Consider the following 23,115-nt stretch of genomic DNA (forward strand, 5'->3'; position numbering starts at 1 on the left):
TTTATAAAACACGATATTTACTAACACTACACACACATATGGGCAAGTGCACCCATCGTGGACGTAGTATAGTGTAACCTTTGATTATTTTCGCACTTTTGCACTTGTTTAAGAGATTATCTTAGTTATTGTAGTAGGCCCCTCTTTTGAAGGTGATGTTACCCTCAACCCAGTAGTTTGAGTCCGCAAGGATACAATCCTAAAGGGTCTGATTATTGAAAGATAATTAATTAAGTTATTAATGCAAATTATGGTAGGCCCCTCTTTGGAAGGCGACGTTACCCTTGACTAAGTAGTCTGAGTCAGCAGGGATACAGCCCTAAATAGCCGGGTTATAGTATTAATAGTATTTTAACTTATGAGGGGGTCAAAGAGTTTGGATCCCCGTCATCCAATACCTTTGGGTATTGAAGGAGATCCTACTAAATTTGACCCAGGTCCCTTGCAGGACCTCTAAACGTTGAAAAGGGCAAGACTCTTACCAAACCATTCCCTTAACCCCCGACCAGGTAGCCAACATACCTCCATATAGACCGTGGAGATATGAATGGTGAAAATCTTTTATTTTATATAGACAGTAAAATAATGTCAAGACACCACGGACAAAGGATAAGGAAGAATCACCTTCAACATAAGAAACTAGTTATTAAAGTCATTAATACAAAACCAAATAAAAAGTGCAAAAGATTAAAAATAAAAAAGCATTACACTAGACACTTGTCTTCACCAAGTGATGTAAGAGACTTAGGCAAACATGGCCTTTGATTGTCAAGAACTCTTACGATCAATCTTGGATCCCGAGACGACTCACACACTCTATGATGGACAATGGATGATGTGGTGGATGATGGTGTTGTGATGGTGGTGGGTGGTGGGTGAAGTGTGAGAGAAGTGGTGTGCCAAGGGATGAGTTGAAATGGCTCCAAGCACTCCTATTTATAGGCTGAACAGAAGCCTGGGCACGGCCCCGTGCCCGCTGGGCACGGCCCCGTGTCTGTCTGACATTCTCTCTCTTCATTAATTGTAATTCGCAATTACAATAAATGCGCCTGCAGTACTCTGACCACGCCCCCGTGTCCGCTGGGCACGGCCCCGTGGTGGGCAATAGAAGCTTCTATTAGTTTGTCTTTTCTGCTGCTTCTTGGGCACGGCCCCGTGCTCGCTGAGCACGGGGCGTGTTCAGTCTTCTGCCTTCTTTGTTTTGCTTAGGAAGATGCTGTCGAGGGGTCGGGCAATCCACTTTTATTCCTTTTCTTGTATTTATGTTAGATTTTGCTGTCTTTTTGCTTCTTTTGCTAATTTGAGCTCATTTAATCCTGAAAATACAAAAGGAAGTGAAGAAACGCTAGATAAATGGTCGGAACCGAAATATCTAAGGGGTTTGAATCCGCATAAAAGGGTTAGCTCTCTCTCGGTTGATTCAGTTGCTGCCGAACTTCTTCTCCGGTGATTCTGCAAAAAAGAGCACCGTTAGCCTCGCCAAGGGGAGAAGAGGGTTCTCTCCTTGACCCGACTCCGGTGTGAGAATAAGTATTGGTAATGGAGAAGAGAAAGTATTTGAGAAGTGAGTGTGATCTGAGTTTATACCTGAACAGTTCTCGTATTTATAACCGGGAGTTTGGGAGGGAAAACCTGTTATTGAAAATATGACGGAAGATGCTAACGCCGTAGCGGTTATATCTTCTTCTGTTAAGTTTTTTGATCCAACGTCAAGTTGTCTCGATCCGATGTGAATGCACACGGATCGTGGTTTGATCTATGGCTGGGGGATTGCCACGTGGAAAGTGATTAAGTGGAGATCATTCTCCAATTGCATGCTTTCGTTGTGATTTCAGGGATGCTTGTGGTAATGACACGTGTCTAGACGGTTATAACCGTCTGGGTGGTGCACGATCATATTCTTTCTAGAGGATTACTGCTGTAATCTAGTGTGACATCTTACTGTGTGGACACAGATGAATAAATCCCAAGTCTGGGTAAAATGATATCCAAGTTTGGATATTTGGGCGGAAGTATTGATCTCAGGATTTTAATCCTTTGCTAATGGAAGAAGGCGCAAGGATTTATGCTTTCCTTTGGGCGCGCGACTATAAATTATTGATTACTTTCTCCCTTTTGTAAGACCAATGCGCGGCCGCGCAAGGTTAAAAGGTTGAAAGGCCAGTTTGTGGTATGGTCTTGAATCCTTTTTATGAGGTTTTGGGACCTTACCCCTTCAGGAAGACAAAACCACACTTTTTTCCAACATTAGTACTAAAAAAGGGTTAGTTTAATGCCACAATTGATATAATTTATATGTTGCATTTTGCGCGTATCAAATACTCCCACACTTGAATCTTTGCTTGTCCTCAAGCAAAACTCTTTATAATGTGGCTTTATTCACTCCCAAATGGAATGGGTAGAAGAGAAGGTTTTTGGGCTTGTCATAGAGTGTCGGGAATTTCCAAGATCGTTTAGGTTTTATTTTTATTTATTTACAATACTATTCGTCATGATTTATTAAAAACATTTCATAAGATAAATTATTTATTAAGGCATAACATACCTTTTTTTTTTAAATTTCATTTATATACAAATTCACGTACCTCACGGGGGAAATCACTCACACTCGTCCGAAGTTGTATTTTTTAGTGAATCACTCGAGAGCGGCATGGAACTTATTTCTACCATAAGCTTGCCAAGCAATCAATCCTCCTCCTTTTTAACTTTATACCTTTGTAAATATCAAGTGGACTTTTTGGGTGAATGGTTCGGCTTGGGCTAAAGGTGGGTGGTTGGGTTAGTGGTTAGTTGAAAGGGCGAAAGGCGTAAAAAGCGTTGGTTTTCGTAAAACATTTTGTTTTTGTGACTTTTTATTTTTTTTAATGAAGTATTTATTCAGACAAGCTTTTGTTTGAGGAGATTTGTTTGTTTATTTCCAACTTCATCATTATATATATATATATATATATACTTTTAAGAGTCACACGAAAACCAAGCTTTGTTACTAAAATAAGGGGTTAAAAATGAAAAAGAGATTTTTGTGGGTAAAAGGGTTTTGGGTTAAGAAATGAAAAGGTTTAGGCTTAAAGGGGTTAACTAGGGGGAATTTTTGGGTATGTGAAAAGAAAAATAAAAATAATGGTGTTGAAAGAAAAAAGGTTAGTCCTAATGTCTCCATCATTTACTTACTTGGGTTTAAGTTGGTAAGGACCGGGAATGAATTATCGTGGCAAGTTCTAGAGTCGTAAGAACCAGGCGGCTATTCACACAAGAAACGAAAAATGAGCATTTAGTGTAAAGATGTATATTTGTATGCTCTATAAAGGCTCAAGACTCACTTTTTGTGGGAATGGGTTTTTTTTTTACGTGATCAAGTATATATAATCGAATTTTAACTAAGCTTGTCATGCCGTTTCATAATTTTCTTATGTTGGTTCTTTTTATCACGACGCTATCGGTTGTAGATTTGTAAAAATATAACCTTGTTAGAATTAGAATTCCCAACTTAAACTTAGACAAGTAAAAAAAATTGAAAATTTTTGAAAAAATTTGGGGTGATTAGCGGTTCCAATAGAGTTTTGTGTAAGGCTTGTTATTAGGACTTGCAAAATTCAAGGTTTTAGCATCCCCCCACACTTAAATTACACATTGTCCTCAATGTGTCCCAAAAATAAGTTTTTAGGTTAATTGAATGTGTAAAATGGTGTTTAAAACAAAATTTTATGTTACTGTCAGTCTGGACACGGCCCCGTGGTGACCGGGCATGACCCCGTGTTCAAGTGCCAGTAACAAAAATTAAAGAAAAGAAACAGAAGCCTGGGCACGGGGGCGTGTTCAATGAACACGGCCCGTGTCCAGTTACCTGAACTGGGCAATTTTCTGCAGGATGTTCAGCACGGGGCCGTGTTGGCTGGGCACGACCCGTGCTGAGCTTACTGTAATGGAGAAATTGTTGTCGAATGGCCCTGTTTTCGTGCATGGGGCCATGTTTCTCGTTTCCCTTGTTATCCTTGACCATCCCGAGTGTGTTTTATTTCTGCAAATTAAAATTAAAAGATTAAACTAAACTAAGGATAGTTCCGCGGAATGCCTCCGTGGTGCGCCACGTTTATAAGGGTCCTTGGCTAGACCCAAGGCAAGGTTATATGTTGTCCGAGCGGGATGTTTTGCATCCCATGTTGCACCGTCGGAGAGCATCATCCAAACTCGAATCAATAACCTTCATGTAATTGACCGGGTCATCGTCCTCTATTCTCTTCCCAACCCCGAACTTTACTTCATTATCCCCATATTTCAAAGTGAGTGTTCCGTCATTCATGTCCACCACTGCTTGTGCGGTGGCGAGAAATGGTCTCCCTAGTATGAGGGGGACTTCGGTGTCTTCTTCCATATCAAGTATGACAAAGTCGGCCGGGTAGACGAAATTGTCGACCTTGACTAGGAGATTTTCAATGACACCTTGCGGGAATTTGACGGATCGATCAGCAAGTTGAATACTCATTTTTGTAGGACTCGTTTTTCTTAGGCCGAGTCTTTTGAACATTGATGCGGGCATGAGGTTAATGCTAGCCCCAAGGTCGGCTAGTGCATTACGAATGGGGGAGTCCCCGATCGAGCAAGTAATTGTGAAGCTTTCGGTATCAATTTTCTTTTGGGGGAGTTTGTTGAGTACGAGAGCAGAGCATTCTTCGCCTAAGTTAACTAATTGCATTGTTTCAATTTTCCTTTTATGAGTGAGGAAGTCCCTCATGAACTTAGAGTATTTAGGCATTTGGGTTAGGACGTCAATGAAAGGAATGTTGACATGCAATTGTTTTAGTAGACTTTCGAATTTTGCGAATTGCTCATTGGTCTTTTGACGGATTAACCTACCGGGGTACGGAACCGGAGGAGCCTTGGTGGGCTCTGATGGTGGGGAAGTAACCTTCTCTTGGTGGGGCGGTGATGTGATCTCCTCAGTAGGCGGTGGCCCTTCCTCGGGACCCACGGTACGGTTCCGTAAGGTGATGAGATGAACTTGCGCCTTTGGGTTTGTTTCGGTATTACTTGGTAACACGCCTTGCGGTCTCTCGGAGAAATTCTGGGCTAGTTGATTTATTTGTTTTTCGGTATTTTGTATACTAGCTTGTTGATTTCTAAAATTTGATTCTAATTGTAGAAACCTATCCGAGTTTTTCTTTTCAGTGTCGGAGATAAGGCGAGATATAGTATCTTCAAGCCTTTCTTGTCCACCTTGTTGTTGAAGAGATGTCGACTGAACTTCCACCGTTGAAGTGGCCCAAAGCATCCTTTGAAGGTCTGATTCAGAATCTCAAATTTCCGGAGAACAGGGGTGCTTTGTATCCTGAAGAGGGTCAAACGGCAGCAGATGCTCCGGCCGGGTATATTACCCTCTTTTGGGATTTTTTCTGTGACGGTAACTTTCGTTTGCCTGTTACCAGATTTTTCCTTGAAATTCTTGGGTTTTACAATCTGCACATCTCCCAACTTCACCCTATTGGTATGGTTAGGGTTCGACATTTCGAATTTGTATGTCGGATGATGCATGTGGAGCCAACCGTTCCCCGATTTAGGGTTTTTTATCAGATGCATTGTACCCAAGGATTTTATTCATTCGTTCAGAGGGCTTCTGCAAAGAAGATTTTACATCAACCCCCAAAATCTTTTCATGATTGGAAGCAAAAATTCTTTTTTATCAAAGCTGGAGTAATTCCTGTGAGGATGGTTCTTAGAGGGAAAGAAGATATTCCGATCGAAACCCTTCAGACTCCAGTTGATGAAAACTGGTACCAGGATTTGAAGGATGTGCCCAATATTGCGTTGCCGGAGAAAGCTCTTGTCGGAGCCGGCATGAGTTTAAATTGGAAGATGGAGCGTGATGACAAACCCGTATACACGGAGGATGGTCATAGTAAGTTTGGGGCTTTTTCTCTTTCCCACTTTTTTTTTGACCTGTTCTCTCTTCAAATGTAGTTGTTTCTCTATATGTCGTTGCCTTCAAGAGGGAAGGCGGAAGAATGGGTACTATCAAGAAGCAGCCTGAAGAGGAGCTCTGGTATCATCGTATTGTGAGAAATTTTGTTCTTCCGCGGGACGCGGACCTATCTGTTCAACCGGCTGCTGGTGCTGGTGAGTTTATATCTGTTTTTCCTTTCTTTTTTGCTTTAAGTAATTTTTTGCCTTGCGCTTTTGTAGGTGAATTGTTGAATTTGGGCGTAGGCCTTGAAAAGAAAAAACGCGCAACTACTTCCACTTCCACGCCGAAGAGAAGTGAGACTGTTAGAATTCAACCTTTGAAGGCGAGAAATGTTGGAGAGAAGAAAGGTACGCGCCGTTCTTCTGTCTCCGGGTGTGATTATGTGGTGGTTTCTGACTCTTTGGAGGGTCTTACTCCTGTAGTGATTATGCGGGAACTGAAGCCTGAACCAAAGGATTCTGCCGACATTCCCCCTTCTAACCCGAATGAGCCTATCGATCTGGATTCTAGTCCCGAGCATTTGGTTCATAGGAAGGTTGGTAAAAGAAAGCAAGCTGATACTGATGCGGAGGATCAACCTCCCAAGAAAGTGCAGAGGAAGAAAATTACCAGAAAGGGAAATCTTGATGCGTTTGTTTCAGAGTCTGTTCCTGGTAAGTCTTGTTTTCCCTTGCTTTCTTTAAGCGGATGGAGTTCTTACAACTTTTATTTGTCCAGAAGTTCCTGTTTCCCCTGTTCCTATAGAGATACCATCTGTGGTTAATAAAGAACTTCCCCCTACTCCTCCGCGCGCTGCTGTTGCAGACCCGTTAGAGCCTTCAGAGGTTGCTGGGGAAGGTGTTGAGAAATATGTTGAGGCTGAGAAGCCTATTGGTGTTGATGCTGAAAAGGTTGTTGAACCGGTCATGGTAGATGATGTTGATAATCCATCGACCCCGGAAACTGCTGTTCAAGATTTGGGAAAAAAAGAAACTGCTGAAAAGATTCAATCTTCTCCCCCTAGACCTTCTGAGGCTATACCTGAGCATACTGAGAAGGTTACAACTAAGGAGACAGGTTCATCTGCTGGTGTTGATAAACAGTCTCCAATTCGTCCAGAAGAAACTCTGGGAGAATATTATTACCGGACTTATACGGAGAAAGATGCTTCTGATCCTCATGTCCCTGTTTGCAATGTGAAAAAAGGTGATACCTTCTCGGATTGGCGTGTATGCCAAGATTGGTTGCAGGGGATACTTCCGCCAGGCGAGATTAAATTTCAGGAAAATCAGCCTTATGAACAGACCTATCAGTCTTATCTTGCAGAAACTGCTTCTCATGTTTCTACTACTCACCGTATAGTGCGTGAGTGGTATAGCATGCATAAAGAGCGGGCATCTTTTGTAGCATCGCAAAGGAAGTTTGCTAAAGATGAAAAACATGTGGCTCAGTTGAAGGCTAAATTAGAGACTGAGCAAGCTAAGTTTGAAGCTGAGCGCAAGACTGAGGAATGGTCTGTTGCTGGTTGGAAAAGAAAAGCTGAAGCTGAAGCTGCGCTTCTATCTGAGGAACGCAAAAATTGGAGGAGAATTTGTGAGAAGGATAATGCTGAGAAAGCAAACCTTCGCAATATTATAAATAACCTCAAGGCTGAAATTGAAAATCTGAAGAACCAAGATGCGGAGGTAGAAAGATTGAAGAAAGAAAAAGCGGATATGGAAGTTGTGCTGGTGGAGGCGCGTTCTCATAGGGAACGAAGTGAGCAACGGGAGGTACAAGCTTTAGCCACTCTTGCTGTTAGAGATAAAGAATTAGAGGAACTTACTGCTTTGGTTTCTGACCAGGAACAACTGAAGAAGGATCTGCAGCTTGCGCATTCCGAGAATACTGAAACCTCCCGCCGTTTGACTGAGGTTGAAGAGAAACTGGAAAATTCAGAAACGGCGCGGGTTACAGTGGAAAGCGAGCTTGAGCCTTTAAAGAATGATATGGCCTGGTTGAAGGATCGCGGGATTGCTTGTGTAAGTTCCTTTTCCCTTTTTTGTTGCGAAATCATATATGCGCTTTTTTGATGCTTACTTTCGCTTGATTTCATAGGTTGCTGAATCTGTGTTAAACTCTGAAGAACTTGATAAAACTGTTGCTAATTTGATGGTTGCTGCGCGGCGAGATGGGTACGCGCAAGGTTACGCGGAATGTTCCCAACATGTGAATAGCGCGCTGGAGGTTAACTGGGATGATAGCAAGTCTGCTACCTCTGGCGTAAATACTGCCGCTGCGCTTGCTTCCATGAAGACGGAGTTTAATAATTTGCAGCTTCCAGTTATGGAGTTGATAAATGTGGCGCTGCAATCGGATGATCACGTGGCGCAACTCAAAGAAATCTTTCCGGATGAGGGTGAAGATTTAGAGTAGGATGAAATTGTTTTGAACAATTTGTTTTTTGTGGGATGTAGATCCTTGTTTTGTCAGTGCGCTGTTGCGCAAGAATTCGAAACACTGCTGTGTTTGAAGCTCTTTAGGGCGTATTTGTACGCTGAAAATAGTATGTTTCTATTTGTTTTGTTAAATGACTTTACAATATTTTGCATGAGTACAATTGCTTTTACTTGAGTAAGGCGAATGAAGTTGGTATGAAGCTCATGTGTGAGTTTATGGTCGTTTGTGACGTGATCACTGACCGCGCATGGAGCTTGTTTTATACTACCATAATGTTTTTGCGCTTACTAAAAAGAAATTGCATGCACTTTGTAAACACAAAAATAATAGAAACTTTGTAATTTTATTCATGGATAAAGCTCAGAGGCGTTACAAAGTTTTTTTGATAATTAAATGGAACTTAACTTACTCCCTGATAGTTCCGCCGCATTTGATAAGTCATGTCTTTTCTGCGGAAAACCTATAGAGTCCTTTAAGTTTTGGCCCGTTTGCTTGAGCTTTCTTCTCCCCGGGTAATCTGCTTAATCTCCTTGCGCATATTCTGGAGTAAATGCGTAAGTTCTCCATTTTTGAGGGCTTTCTCTATTTCCGTGCACAGAGATATGCAGTTATTCGTGGTGTGCCCGTTGTCTTTATGATATTCACAGTATTGCGCCGGGTCTTGACCACGTTTACTCTTCATCGGAATCGGAGGTTTGAACTGGTAGTCCTCAGTACTCAGAACCTCCGCCAGGGTCTTTGTTAGGGGAGTCCACTGCCTCTCCCTATTTTCGTGCTTGTTTTCTCTTTGTGACCTTCTCCCGAGCAAAACATCATGACGTGATGTTACTGGCATGACCATGAAATTGACTGTAACTGTTCGTGAATGTTCGCCATTTGATAAAGTCACCGGGAAAGCGATTTGCCCTAATGGGAATACAGCTTCATTACAGAATCTGGTGAGGGGAAAATCGACCGGTTCTAAACGTGCTTTATCTTCTGAATCGAGCTGTTTAAAGCACTGTTCGTATATGATGTCCATCGAGCTTCCTGGATCTATGAACATATAGTCCGTTCGGTAATGACCGAAAATACCAGTGATAATCACTGGTCGTTCTTCCTGAGGCCCCCAGGAACAACAGGGAACACGACTTGCTGTTCTCTCCAATGTTGATCATAGTTTCGTTTATTTGGTCTTCGTGATGGACATCCTTGAACCATGTGTATTTGTTTCTGATAACTGCTATCTCTGGATTGGCTGGATTGGATGTCCCCCCAACGTGGTGTTGGTGGGTCCAATTCTGTAGTATTGATTTCTTTTCTAGATTTGATGTTTGGGAAATCAGATCTGGCGATTTGCATAACGATTGTGTCTAAAGCAGCTTGGCATCTGTTAACCCAATGTTCTAGGGATCCTTCTATTTGGAAATTGTTTTCGACTTTTGGTCGAAGACCAGGTTGCCGGTGAGAAGACGAATTTTCTGCCATGTGCAAAAACAGAAAAATGGAATGAACTGAATCGAAACGAGGTAGAAACTAGAAAAACTGAGAAAACGGTGGGCGCCAATGAAGAAACACTACATAAATGGTCGGAACCGAAATATCTAGGGGGTTGAATCCGCATAAAAGGGTTAGCTCTCTCTCGGTTGATTCAGTTGCTGCCGAACTTCTTCTCCGGTGATTCTGCAAAAAAGAGCACCGTTAGCCTCGCCAAGGGGAGATAGGGTTCTCTCCTTGACCCGACTCCGGTGTGAGAATAAGTATTGGTAATGGAGAAGAGAAAGTATTTGAGAAGTGAGTGTGATCTGAGTTTATACCTGAACAGTTCTCGTATTTATAACCGGGAGTTTGGGAGGGAAAACCTGTTATTGAAAAGATGACGGAAGATGCTAACGCCGTAGCGGTTATATCTTCTTCCGTTAAGTTTTTTGATCCAACGTCAAGTTGTCTCGATCCGATGTGAATGCACACGGATCGTGGTTTGATCTATGGCTGGGGGATTGCCACGTGGAAAGTGATTAAGTGGAGATCATTCTCCAATTGCATGCTTTCGTTGTGATTTCAGGGATGCTTGTGGTAATGACACGTGTCTAGACGGTTATAACCGTCTGGGTGGTGCACGATCATATTCTTTCTAGAGGATTACTGCTGTAATCTAGTGTGACATCTTACTGTGTGGACACAGATGAATAAATCCCAAGTCTGGGTAAAATGATATCCAAGTTTGGATATTTGGGTGGAAGTATTGATCTCAGGATTTTAATCCTTTGCTAATGGAAGAAGGCGCAAGGATTTATGCTTTCCTTTGGGCGCGCGACTATAAATTATTGATTACTTTCTCCCTTTTGTAAGACCAATGCGCGGCCGCACAAGGTTAAAAGGTTGAAAGGCCAGTTTGTGGTATGGTCTTGAATCCTTTTTATGAGGTTTTTAGGAACTTACCCCTTTAGGAAGACAAAAGCACACTTTTTCCAACATTAGTACTAAAAAAGGGTTAGTTTAATGCCACAATTGATATAATTTATATGTTACATTTTGCGCGTATCAAATACTGCCACACTTGAATCTTTGCTTGTCCTCAAGCAAAACTCTTTATAATGTGGCTTTATTCACTCCCAAATGGAATGGGTAGAAGAGAAGGTTTTTGGGCTTGTCATAGAGTGTCGGGAATTTCCAAGATCTTTTAGGTTTTATTTTTATTTATTTACAATCATATTCGTCATGATTTATTAAAAACATTTCATAAGATAAATTATTTATTAAGGCATAACATACCTTTTTTTTTTAAATTTCATTTATATACAAATTCACGTACCTCACGGGGGAAATCACTCACACTCGGCCGAAGTTGTATTTTTTAGTGAATCACTCGAGAGCGGCATGGAACTTATTTCTACCATAAGCTTGCCAAGCAATCAATCCTCCTCCTTTTTAACTTTATACCTTTGTAAATATCAAGAGGACTTTTTGGGTGAATGGTTCGGCTTGGGCTAAAGGTGGGTGGTTGGGTTAGTGGTTAGTTGAAAAGGGCGAAAGGCGTAAAAAGCGTTGGTTTTCGTAAAACATTTTGTTTTTGTGACTTTTTATTTTTTTTTAATGAAGTATTTATTCAAACTAGCTTTTGTTTGAGGAGCTTTGTTTGTTTATTTCCAACTTCATCATTATATATATATATATATATATTTTTTAAGAGTCACACGAAAACCAAGCTTTGTTACTAAAATAAGGGGTTAAAAATGAAAAAGGGATTTTTGTGGGTAAAAGGGTTTTGGGTTAAGAAATGAAAAGGTTTAGGCTCAAAGGGGTTAACTAGGGGGAATTTTTGGGTAGGTGAAATGAAAAATAAAAATAATGGTGTTGAAAGAAAAAAGGTTAGTCCTAATGTCTCCATCATTTACTTACTTGGGTTTAAGTTGGTAAGGACCGGGAATGAATTATCGTGGCAAGTTCTAGAGTTGTAAGAACCAGGCGGCTATTCACACAAGAAACGAAAAATGAGCATTTAGTGTAAAGATGTATATTTGTATGCTCTATAAAGGCTCAAAACTCACTTTTTGTGGGAATGGGTTTTTTTTACGTGATCAAGTATATATAATCAAATTTTAACTAAGCTTGTCATGCCGTTTCATAATTTTCTTATGTTGGTTCTTTTTATCACGACGCTATCGGTTGTAGATTTGTAAAAATATAACCTTGTTAGAATTAGAATTCCCAACTTAAACTTAGACAAGTAAAAAAAATTGAAAATTTTTGAAAAAATTTGGGGTGATTAGCGGTTCCAATAGAGTTTTGTGTAAGGCTTGTTATTAGGACTTGCAAAATTCAAGGTTTTAGCATCCCCCCACACTTAAATTACACATTGTCCTCAATGTGTCCCAAAAATAAGTTTTTAGGTTAATTGAATGTGTAAAATGGTGTTTAAAACAAAATTTTATGTTACTGTCAGTCTGGACACGGCCCCGTGGTGACCGGGCATGACCCCGTGTTCAAGTGCCAGTAACAAAAATTAAAGAAAAGAAACAGAAGCCTGGGCACGGGGGCGTGTTCAATGAACACGGCCCGTGTCCAGTTACCTGAACTGGGCAATTTTCTGCAGGATGTTCAGCACGGGGCCGTGTTGGCTGGGCACGACCCGTGCTGAGCTTACTGTAATGGAGAAATTGTTGTCGAATGGCCCTGTTTTCGTGCATGGGGCCATGTTTCTCGTTTCCCTTGTTATCCTTGACCATCCCGAGTGTGTTTTATTTCTGCAAATTAAAATTAAAAGATTAAACTAAACTAAGGATAGTTCCGCGGAATGCCTCCGTGGTGCGCCACGTTTATAAGGGTCCTTGGCTAGACCCAAGGCAAGGTTATATGTTGTCCGAGCGGGATGTTTTGCATCCCATGTTGCACCGTCGGAGAGCATCATCCAAACTCGAATCAATAACCTTCACCGGGTCATCGTCCTCTATTCTCTTCCCAACCCCGAACTTTACTTCATTATCCCCATATTTCAAAGTGAGTGTTCCGTCATTCATGTCCACCACTGCTTGTGCGGTGGCGAGAAATGGTCTCCCTAGTATGAGGGGGACTTCGGTGTCTTCTTCCATATAAAGTATGACAAAGTCGGCCGGGTAGACGAAATTGTCGACCTTGACTAGGAGATTTTCAATGACACCTTGCGGGAATTTGACGGATCGATCGGCAAGTTGAATACTCATTTTTGTAGGACTCGTGTTTCTTAGGCCGAGTCTTTTGAACATTGATGCGGGCATAAGGTTAATGCTAGCCCCAAGGTCGGCTAGTGCATTACGAACGGGGGAGTCCCCAATCGAGCAAGTAATTGTGAAGCTTTCGGTATCAATTTTCTTTTGGGGGAGTTTGTTGAGTACGAGAGCAGAGCATTCTTCGCCTAAGTTAACTAATTGCATTGTTTCAATTTTCCTTTTATGAGTGAGGAAGTCCCTCATGAACTTAGAGTATTTAGGCATTTGGGTTAGGACGTCAATGAAAGGAATGTTGACATGCAATTGTTTTAGTAGACTTTCGAATTTTGCGAATTGCTCATTGGTCTTTTGACGGATTAACCTACCGGGGTACGGAACCGGAGGAGCCTTGGTGGGCTCTGATGGTGGGGAAGTAACCTTCTCTTGGTGGGGCGGTGATGTGATCTCCTCAGTAGGCGGTGGCCCTTCCTCGGGACCCACGGTACGGTTCCGTAAGGTGATGAGATGAACTTGCGCCTTTGGGTTTGTTTCGGTATTACTTGGTAACACGCCTTGCGGTCTCTCGGAGAAATTCTGGGCTAGTTGATTTATTTGTTTTTCGGTATTTTGTATACTAGCTTGTTGATTTCTAAAATTTGATTCTAATTGTAGAAACCTATCCGAGTTTTTCTTTTCAGTGTCGGAGATAAGGCGAGATATAGTATCTTCAAGCCTTTCTCGTCCACCTTGTTGTTGAGGGAAATTTTGTGACTCATTTCTTGGTTGTTGAAAGTTTGTTCGTTGATTTTGTTGGTTACTACTATTGTCGGGTTCTCTCCAACCAAGGTTAGGGTGGTTTCGCCATCCTTGGTTGTTGGTGCCCGTTGGGGGACCCGACGGCCTAGGTCTATTATCAATGTAGTTTACTGATTCTGTTTGATCATCTGTTTCTTTCATACAACTCCAACTTTCATGTGGCCCACCACACCCTTCACAAGCCATAACCGAGACTGTTTTTGTCATTTCTAACTTTTTAATTTTAGAAGAAAGGGCCTCGATTTGGGCTTGTAAAGAGGTGCTTTCATCAACCTTATGGGCACCCGGGGCAATAGATTTATTGCCTCGGGGAGTGTGCCACTAGAAGTTGGTTTGAGCAATTTCCTCAATTTAATTATATATTTCATGCGGGCGGCGATTACCTAAAAGTCCCCCAGAGCTAGAGTCAAGTGTTTGTCTTGTGTGTGGCAACAACCCATTATAGAAAGTGGATACTTGTTGCCATATTGCAAGACCGTGATGAGGACACTTTCGCAATAGCTCCTTGAACCTTTCCCAAGTTTCATATAAGGATTCCCCATCCTCTTGTGAATAGGTATTAATTTCAGTCATTAATTTAGCCGTTTTAGCGGGAGGGAAATACTTATATAGAAATTTTTGGGCTAGTTCATCCCAGGTGTTTACCGATCCAGCTGGGAGGGCGTTAAGCCAAGCCTTTGCTCGGTCTTTTAGTGAAAGAGGAAACATTCGGAGGCGGATGGCGTCATTTGATGCTCCATTGATCCGAAAGGTATCACATATTTCTAAGAAATTAGTAATATGTAGATGGGGATCCTCGTCTGCAAGCCCATGGAAGGTTGCAGAGTTTTGAAGCATCTGTATCAAATGCGGCCGAAGTTCGAAGTTATTGGCTTCAACATTCGGTGCATTGGTAGCGGCGCCGAGATTACCTACGGTGGGTCGTAGATAATCCATGAGGGTACATTGGTCCGCCATTGGAAGTAGGTTCCCTGAAACCTTCTCTTGGTTTTTAGCTTTTAGTCTTTTTCTGAGAAAGCGTTCGGGTTCTTCTAGAGGTTCTTTTATGTCTTTATTAGAACTGGAGCTCTTACACTACGTAGAGGTGGCATCGGGTTCCAAGTCCTGCAACAAAAAAAGAAAAGAATGTTGGTCAGAAGGTTCACCACGGCCCCGTGCTCAGTGAACACGACCCGTGGTCGGAGTTACAGTGATTGTTTTCCGGATCCCTGTTACTGGAGAGTTGGACACGGCCCCGTGTTGCACCGACACGACCCCGTGGTCAGCCTTCTGTAACTCGGAAAACTAAGAACTACCAGTAACACTGCTGAGCACGGCCCGTGTCCGACCAGGCACAGCCCGTGCTGAGCTCTGCAGAAGCTGCAAAGCTAAAAAAAATCCTAAAAAAATAAAAAGAAAATAAAAAAAATGATTAGGCCGTTGATTCCTAACTTTCTTAAAATCCTTGTGTCCCCGGCAACGACGCCAAAAACTTGATGCGTGCTAGTGTGTATATGTTTTAGGTATATATATTAAGCCCCTTTTACACTTTTTAGCCAAGTTTTAAATTTATAAAACACGATATTTACTAACACTACACACACATATGGGCAAGTGCACCCATCGTGGACGTAGTATAGTGTTGGTAAGATACCGAGGTCGTCCAAGGACACAAGAGCTTTTAGTACCGGTTTATCCTCAACGTCTAATCAAATCAAAATGTTAGAAAAGATTTTAAAACTAAGAAAATAAAACTAACTAAATGCTGAAAAATAAAAATAAAAATAAAAACAGATAGACAAGATGAATCACTTGGATCCGACTCGTGTATAGTGTAACCTTTGATTATTTTCGCACTTTTGCACTTGTTTAAGAGATCATCTTAGTTATTGTAGTAGGCCCCTCTTTTGAAGGTGACGTTACCCTCAACCCAGTAGTTTGAGTCAGCAAGGATACAATCCTAAAGGGTCGGATTATTGAAAGATAATTAATTAAGTTATTAATGCAAATTATGGTAGGCCCCTCTTTTGAAGGTGACGTTACCCTCGACTAAGTAGTCTGAGTCAGCAGGGATACAGTCCTAAATAGCCGGGTTATAGTATTAATAGTAGTTTAACTTATGAGGGGGTCAAAGAGTTTGTATCCCCGCGATCCAATACCTTTGGGTATTAAAGGAGATCCTACTAAATTTGACCCAGGTCCCTTGCAGGACCTCTAAACGTTGAACAAGGGCAAGACTCTTACCAAACCATTCCCTTAACCCCCGACCAGGTAGCCAACATACCTCCATATAGACCGTGGAGATATGAATGGTGAAAATCTTTTATTTTATATAGACAGTAAAATAATGTCAAGACACCACGGACAAACGACAAGGAAGAATCACCTTCAACATAAGAAACTAGTTATTAAAGTCATTAATACAAAACCAAATAAAAAGTGCAAAAGATTAAAAATAAAAAGTATTACACTAGACACTTGTCTTCACCAAGTGATGTAAGAGACTTAGGCAAACAGGGCCTTTGATTGTCAAGAACTCTTACGATCAATCTTGGATCCCGAGACGACTCACACACTCTATGATGGACAATGGATGATGGTGGTGGATGATGGTGTTGTGATGGTGGTGGGTGGTGGGTGAAGTGTGAGAGAGGTGGTGTGCCAAGGGATGAGTTGAAATGGCTCCAAGCACTCCTATTTATAGGCTGAACAGAAGCCTGGGCACGGCCCCGTGCCCGCTGGGCACGGCCCCGTGTCCGTCTGACACTCTCTCTCTTCATTAATTGTAATTCGCAATTACAATAAATGCGCCTGCAGTACTCTGACCACGCCCCCGTGTCCGTTGGGCACGGCCCCGTTGTCACACCCCAACCGACGGCGGAATCATCGGGGCGCGGCACTGAGCGAAACAGATTGTCCAGAAGTTTCCACAACAACTATAATATAAATTCAGTTTAAATGACACGTCCCATACCGTGTCCCAAATAAATAACCAGTTATCACAGAAAACAACTAGGCAAATAATTCCGTTCCGACAACTCAGATTCAGTTATTATTACAGACAATTGTTTATTGTTTCTAGACTCCCTAGCCTTGATTTCATCACCATGCGCCTAAGCATCCTAGCAACTTAAACACCTGTCACATACGTTAAAATAAAGTCAATACATATAATGTAAAGGTGAGCATACAAGTTTGATAATAGCATATAGAGTTCGAATAGTTTACGCATAACCAGCACGTGCACAGATAGCAATGATGCATGTAAATTATCGACATGGACCTATCAATACCAATGACTGCGGGTTGACTGTCCGAGACAGTTCGCAATACATGATCACCACCGTAAATCATGCAAGTAGATTGTCCTTAACAACCCCCGTGTGAACGGGTGCTGAGTCCAAACTATAGTACTACGTTGCTAAGGCAGGTAGACAGCTTTCCACGTGTAAACATAATAACAAGCACACATTTAATCACGTAATACATGCAATCGTTAGCGTTCAAATAGTTTGAATAGGGTGTTCGATTGTGATTTTGATAAGTAACGTATGTAACACCCAAAAGTGCTAAAGCAAAAAGGGTTCGAGTATACTCACAGTGATTGATTATGGATTGAAGGGAGCGCTGGGAGTAGGGTTAGCCTGAATAGTTCGATAGCACAACAATGAGTAACGTGGAAATGCAAACAAGTGTGAACGGATCGAACGGGCTGGTCGATCGAACGGCAGGTTCGATCGGACGGCCTGTTCGATCGGCTGGTATATCCGATTGGACAGTCCCGTTCGGTCGGCCGGTAGGCTCGATCGGCTGGACCATTCGAGTGGATTATTTCTTCCTCTGGTGTGTTTGTGTTTGAGGATTTGAACTTTTGAAGTTTTCGTTGCAGCATTTGAGAACACTGAAGTGTTCCTACCTTTCAAGTCGATCGATCGAGCGGTTCGCTCGATCGGCTAGCTCACTCGATCGGCTAACTCACTCGATCGGCTAGGAATTTCAGAAGTAGTCCTCAACTGAATGTCACTCGATCGAACAGTCTGTTCGATCGGCTGGCATTCCCTACTACGAACGAGTTGTGAAAACGATTAAGTGTTGAAGCATAGTATCTCATGATCCGAACAGTAATGTTTACCAATCGAGTGACCTATTCGATCGAACATTACTTCTTCAATACTATACTTCAAAAGTTTGGAAAAGTGGGACGCCATGTGCTAGCCGATTGGCTGGCCCGGTCAATCGGCTGGTGTGTCCGATCGGCTGGGCTGTTCGATCAGCCTAGCCGTTCGGCCAGCAAGTCTGACCTGGTCGGCCTTTCGTCTAACACTTGGTCGTCTGGTTACTTGTCATTATATCGAGGTAGTTTGATAACGAGTCGAACTATGATACCTTCGTTCTTACCCGCCTCTCCGGCTCAGACAGGAATCACCCAAGTCCGGCCGGTGAACGATTCGGAATGTTGGTTTAAAGTTTAACCCGAAATCGGTGAATCTTGTTCATAGAACCTGAATCTTGAACCTTTTAACTGTTTGAATGATTAGTTGGCCGGTTCAAGCTCCGTTTCTATCGGTTTGAAGGCATTGAGTGTAAAAGAGTTGAAAGAAAGTTGGAAATCCTTCTTTCAATCATAGATCTTAACTTGTTTATGTGGAAATCGGTTAGATCTAAGCTATTCATGGTTGAATGATGCCAAAGTTTGATGTTCTTCAAGAACACCATGATGACATCACCCAAGAACACTTAGATCTTGGTGATTTCACGGTTAGAATCCAAGTTTTGAAAGATAGAAAGGTGTAGAATCAAGTAATGATCAAAATCGTACAAGATTTTGAGTGAAAACTTACCGGGATTGAGAGAAATCTGAGAAAAGGTGAAGAATAGGAGGTGGCCGGTCAGAACTTTCCAAAAGTGGAAATGAAGACAAGGACAACCCTATTTATAGGCTTCCAAAAGAGGAAAGTGGTAGCCGATCGGCCAGGAGCTCCGATCGAGTTGGCTGCTCGATCGGCTGGCAAGATGTGAGCCGATCAGCTGGCCTGATCGATCAGGATGCTTCCTGTTCGATCCGCCACACACTTCGAGTATTTTGCGGCGATTTTCGACGTTTCGATTTCGATGGACGATGATACGAATACGATAGAGTTCCTAGTCAAATTACTTTTAATCCCAACCACTATATCTAACATACAATCTTCTATAAGTCACGTTTCGATGTCGGTTTCGATTAAGTTCGATTGCTTTTCGAGTTTCGATTCGATTTTCGATTGATTTGCTTGAATACCACACCAAACATAAAGTAAACACGCACAAGTAACACATAAGGCACACACACACGTATAAGAATACCAAAATTCGCATAATTCGAGTCTCGAGTTCGATTGATTGTTAGATCGGTTTGATTACTGATTAGTTAACTTTATCGCATTGTTACTTCCTATCATTCACAGTCGTGGATCGGTTCGCATTAAAACACATTCGATTACCTCGATTCTTGCTGATTACAACACTTACTCCACATAATACAACTAAAATATAAAATCGACTATCTACAGTCAAAGAAAGTCAAAGTTGACTTGGACTTTGACTTTGAATTTGACATTCGAAAACACGGGGTGTTACAGCCTCCCCTTGTTTAGGGAATTTCGTCCCGAAATTAGGCTCGAAGGCTACACAGCGCCGTGATTTACCAATTTGATGCTTCAGATCTATTTATTTAAACAACTGCGGGTACTTGGCCTTCATGTCGCTTTCGAGTTCCCAAGTGAACTCCACGCCTCGTTTGCCTTCCCATCGGACCTTCACGATCGGGATGCGAGAGCGCCTGAGTTGCTTGGTTTGGCGATCCATGATTTCGACAGGCTTTTCCATGAAGTGTAACGTTTCGTTGACCTGAAGATCGTCGAGTGGTACGATTAGATCATGGTCAGCAAGGCATTTTCGGAGGTTAGAGACGTGGAAAGTCGGGTGGACGTTGCTGAGTTCCTCCGGTAATTCGAGTCTGTAGGCGACTTTTCCGATTCTTTCCAGAATCCTAAAAGGTCCAACATATCGAGGCGCGAGTTTCCCTTTCTTGCCGAATCGGACTACACCCTTCAAAGGCGATACCTTTAGGAGTACGTAGTCACCAACTTCAAATTCAAGGGGCTTGCGTCTTTTATCGGCGTAACTTTTCTGTCTGTTCCGAGCTTTCACCAAGTTGTCTCTAATCTGGTGGATTTTGTCAGTCGTTTCTTGTAGAATCTCGGGACCGGTTAGTTGCGAGTGACCGATCTCGTGCCACACAATAGGCGATCGACATCTTCTACCATACAAAGACTCGAAAGGTGCCATTTGAATGCTGGCATGATAGCTGTTATTGTACGAGAATTCCACCAATGGCAGGTGTTTGTTCCAACTACCACCAAAATCTATAACACACGCTCGGAGCATATCTTCAAGAGTACGGATCGTTCTTTCAGTCTGTCCGTCGGTTTGAGGATGGAATGCGGTACTCAGATTAAGCGACGTACCAAGGGCCGCTTGAAACGTTTCCCACAATCGCGAAGTGAACCGAGCGTCACGGTCTGAAATGATGTCACGAGGCATACCATGATTACGAATGATCTCGTCGGTGTAGATTTGGGCTAGTCGCTCCACTTTGTAGTCTTCTCGTATTGGCAAAAAGTGGGCTGATTTCGTTAGACGATCAACTATAACCCAAATACTGTCGTGACCTGATGGCGTGGGCGGGAGCTTCGTTACGAAATCCATAGCTATACTCTCCCACTTCCATATAGGTATCGGCGGTTGTTCGAGTAAGCCAGAAGGTCTTTGATGTTCAACCTTGACTCTTGCACAAGTTAAACAGCTTCCAACGTATAGAGCGATATCCCGCTTCATACCCGGCCACCAGTACTTATAACGCAGGTCCTGGTACATCTTGTCTGCACCGGGATGAATAGAATACCGGGACTTGTGGGCTTCATTCATAATAATCTTTCGCAAATCGGTCCGCTTAGGGACCCAGATTCGGTCCAGATAATAGAATATCCCATCTGATTTGCTTACTAACTGAGCTCCATCATGATAGATCCTCTCTTTCTTCAATGTACGCTCATTAAAGCAAGCATGTTGGGCTTCGCGGATAAGGGTTTCGAGATTGTGCTGGGCTTGGATGTTTCGGGTACTGAGCACGTAACTCTTTCTGCTGAGCGCGTCAGCAACCACATTCGCCTTGCCTGGGTGATAACGAATCTCACAGTCGTAATCATTGAGAAGTTCTACCCATCGGCGTTGACGCATATTAAGCTCTCTCTGATTAAAGATATGTTGTAAACTCCTGTGATCAGTGTAGATCGTACACTTAGTGCCATACAGGTAGTGTCGCCAAATCTTCAATGCAAAGACAACCGCGCCTAGCTCGAGGTCATGGGTTGTATAGTTCTTCTCGTGGATCTTGAGCTGACGAGATGCGTAGGCTATAACCTTGTCTCGCTGCATGAGAACACAACCTAGACCAAGGTTAGAAGCATCACAGTAGACAATGAAGTTGTGCTTCCTTCGGGCAGCGTAAGAATCGGTACATTGCACAGCATATGCTTGAGGGTTTGAAAGGCAGTCTCTTGTGCGTTTCCCCACACAAAAGGTTTGTCTTTATGAGTAAGAGCGGTAAGCGGCACAGCGATCTTGGAGAATCCTTCAATGAATCGTCGATAGTAGCCCGCTAGTCCGAGAAAAGAACGAACTTCTGATGGGTTCTTAGGCGTAATCCAGCTTTTGACAGCTTCAATCTTCGGAGGATCGACATGGATACCCCGACTATTCACTATGTGACCCAGAAACTGAACCTCCTCCAACCAGAATTCGCACTTGGAGAACTTGGCATAGAGTTGGTTCCCCTGGAGTAACTCGAGAACCAAACGTAGATGTTGCGCGTATTCGGCTTTCGATTTGGAATAAATCAAGACATCGTCGATGAACAAGATGATGAAACGGTCAAGGTATGGCTTACACACACGATTCATCAGATCCATGAAAACCGCGGGTGCGTTGGTTAGACCAAAGGGCATAACAACAAATTCGTAATGGCTATAACGGGTTCGAAAAACGGTTTTTGGAATGTCTTCCTCTTGAATTCGTAGCTGATGATATCCTGAACGTAGATCGATCTTAGAGAAGCATGCTGCACCTTGTAGTTGATCAAACAAATCGTCAATTCGGGGCAAGGGGTATCGGTTCTTTTTGGTTAGCTTATTCAATTCCCGATAGTCGATGCACATCCGGAACGACCAGTCCTTCTTTTTGACGAAAAGGACTAACGCGCCCCAAGGAGAGGTGCTTGGGTGAATAAAGCCTTTTTCGAGTAATTCCTGGAGTTGGTTCGAGAGTTCCCGCATTTCGGATGGAGCGAGTCGATATGGGGCTTTGGCAACAGGGTTAGCTCCAGGAATGAGGTCGATACGAAAGTCGATATCACGACTTGGTGGTAGTCCGGGAAGATCATCAGGGAACACCTGAGGAAATTCACGAACCACTGGAACATCTTTGACTTCAACTTTCTTTTTCTTTCCCTTCTCCGCTACTACAATGTTGGCCAGGAAGGCTCGGTATTCCTTGCGGAGATACTTGCTGGCTTGAATACACGACATGAGCTTGAGACCCTTCGACGTTGTTTCACCGTATACACATAGGAGATCACCATTCACGAGCGAGAATCGAATCATCTTTTCAAAGCACACGATTTCAGCATGGTTTTCACGAAGAAAGTCCATGCCTATTATGACATCAAAACTTCCGAGTTGCATCGGAATAAAATCGATTGGGAAGATGTGATTGTTGAGTTCGAGAGTACAATCACGGAGTACTGAGTTAACGGCAATAGTTCTTCCTGTAGCAACTTCGACTTCGAATGACGAGGATAGATATGAGCGCTTACGACTAAGGAGCTTCTCGAATTCAAACGACACAAAGCAGTTATCGGCTCTAGTATCAAACAAACATGATGCATAAATACCATTCACAAGGATCGTACCATTAACCACGTTGTTATCCGCCTGAACCTGGCGGGCATTGATGTTGAAGGTTCGGGCATGGGCTGCTTGTTGCTGTTGCTGAGGCTGTTGTTGTTGCTGTTGTTGCTGCTGGGGCTCTTGCTTAACCACCCTGTTCGGGCACCTGTTTGCAAAGTGGTTAGGGTCACCACATGCAAAGCAGACTCGAGCATTGACTGCTGGTGCTTGAGCTGCTGGTTGGCCTTGGGGGGCAGGGAGTAGAGCTTGGTTGACAGTGGCTTGAGCTGGG

At 42.7% G+C, this 23,115-nt stretch overlaps 1 non-coding gene across 1 annotated transcript; it reads left to right on the plus strand.

Annotated features, from left to right (window-relative positions):
• Positions 1-14,332: 14,332 nt before the first annotated feature.
• LOC118482325 lies at positions 14,333-14,439 on the plus strand. Its single transcript, XR_004868368.1, has one exon. It is a non-coding gene; the product is annotated as a small nucleolar RNA R71 (small nucleolar RNA).
• The last annotated feature ends 8,676 nt before the right edge of the window (positions 14,440-23,115 follow it).

The sequence above is a fragment of the Helianthus annuus genome, chromosome 9 (genome assembly GCF_002127325.2).
Source record: "Helianthus annuus cultivar XRQ/B chromosome 9, HanXRQr2.0-SUNRISE, whole genome shotgun sequence".
Lineage (NCBI taxonomy): Eukaryota > Viridiplantae > Streptophyta > Magnoliopsida > Asterales > Asteraceae > Helianthus > Helianthus annuus.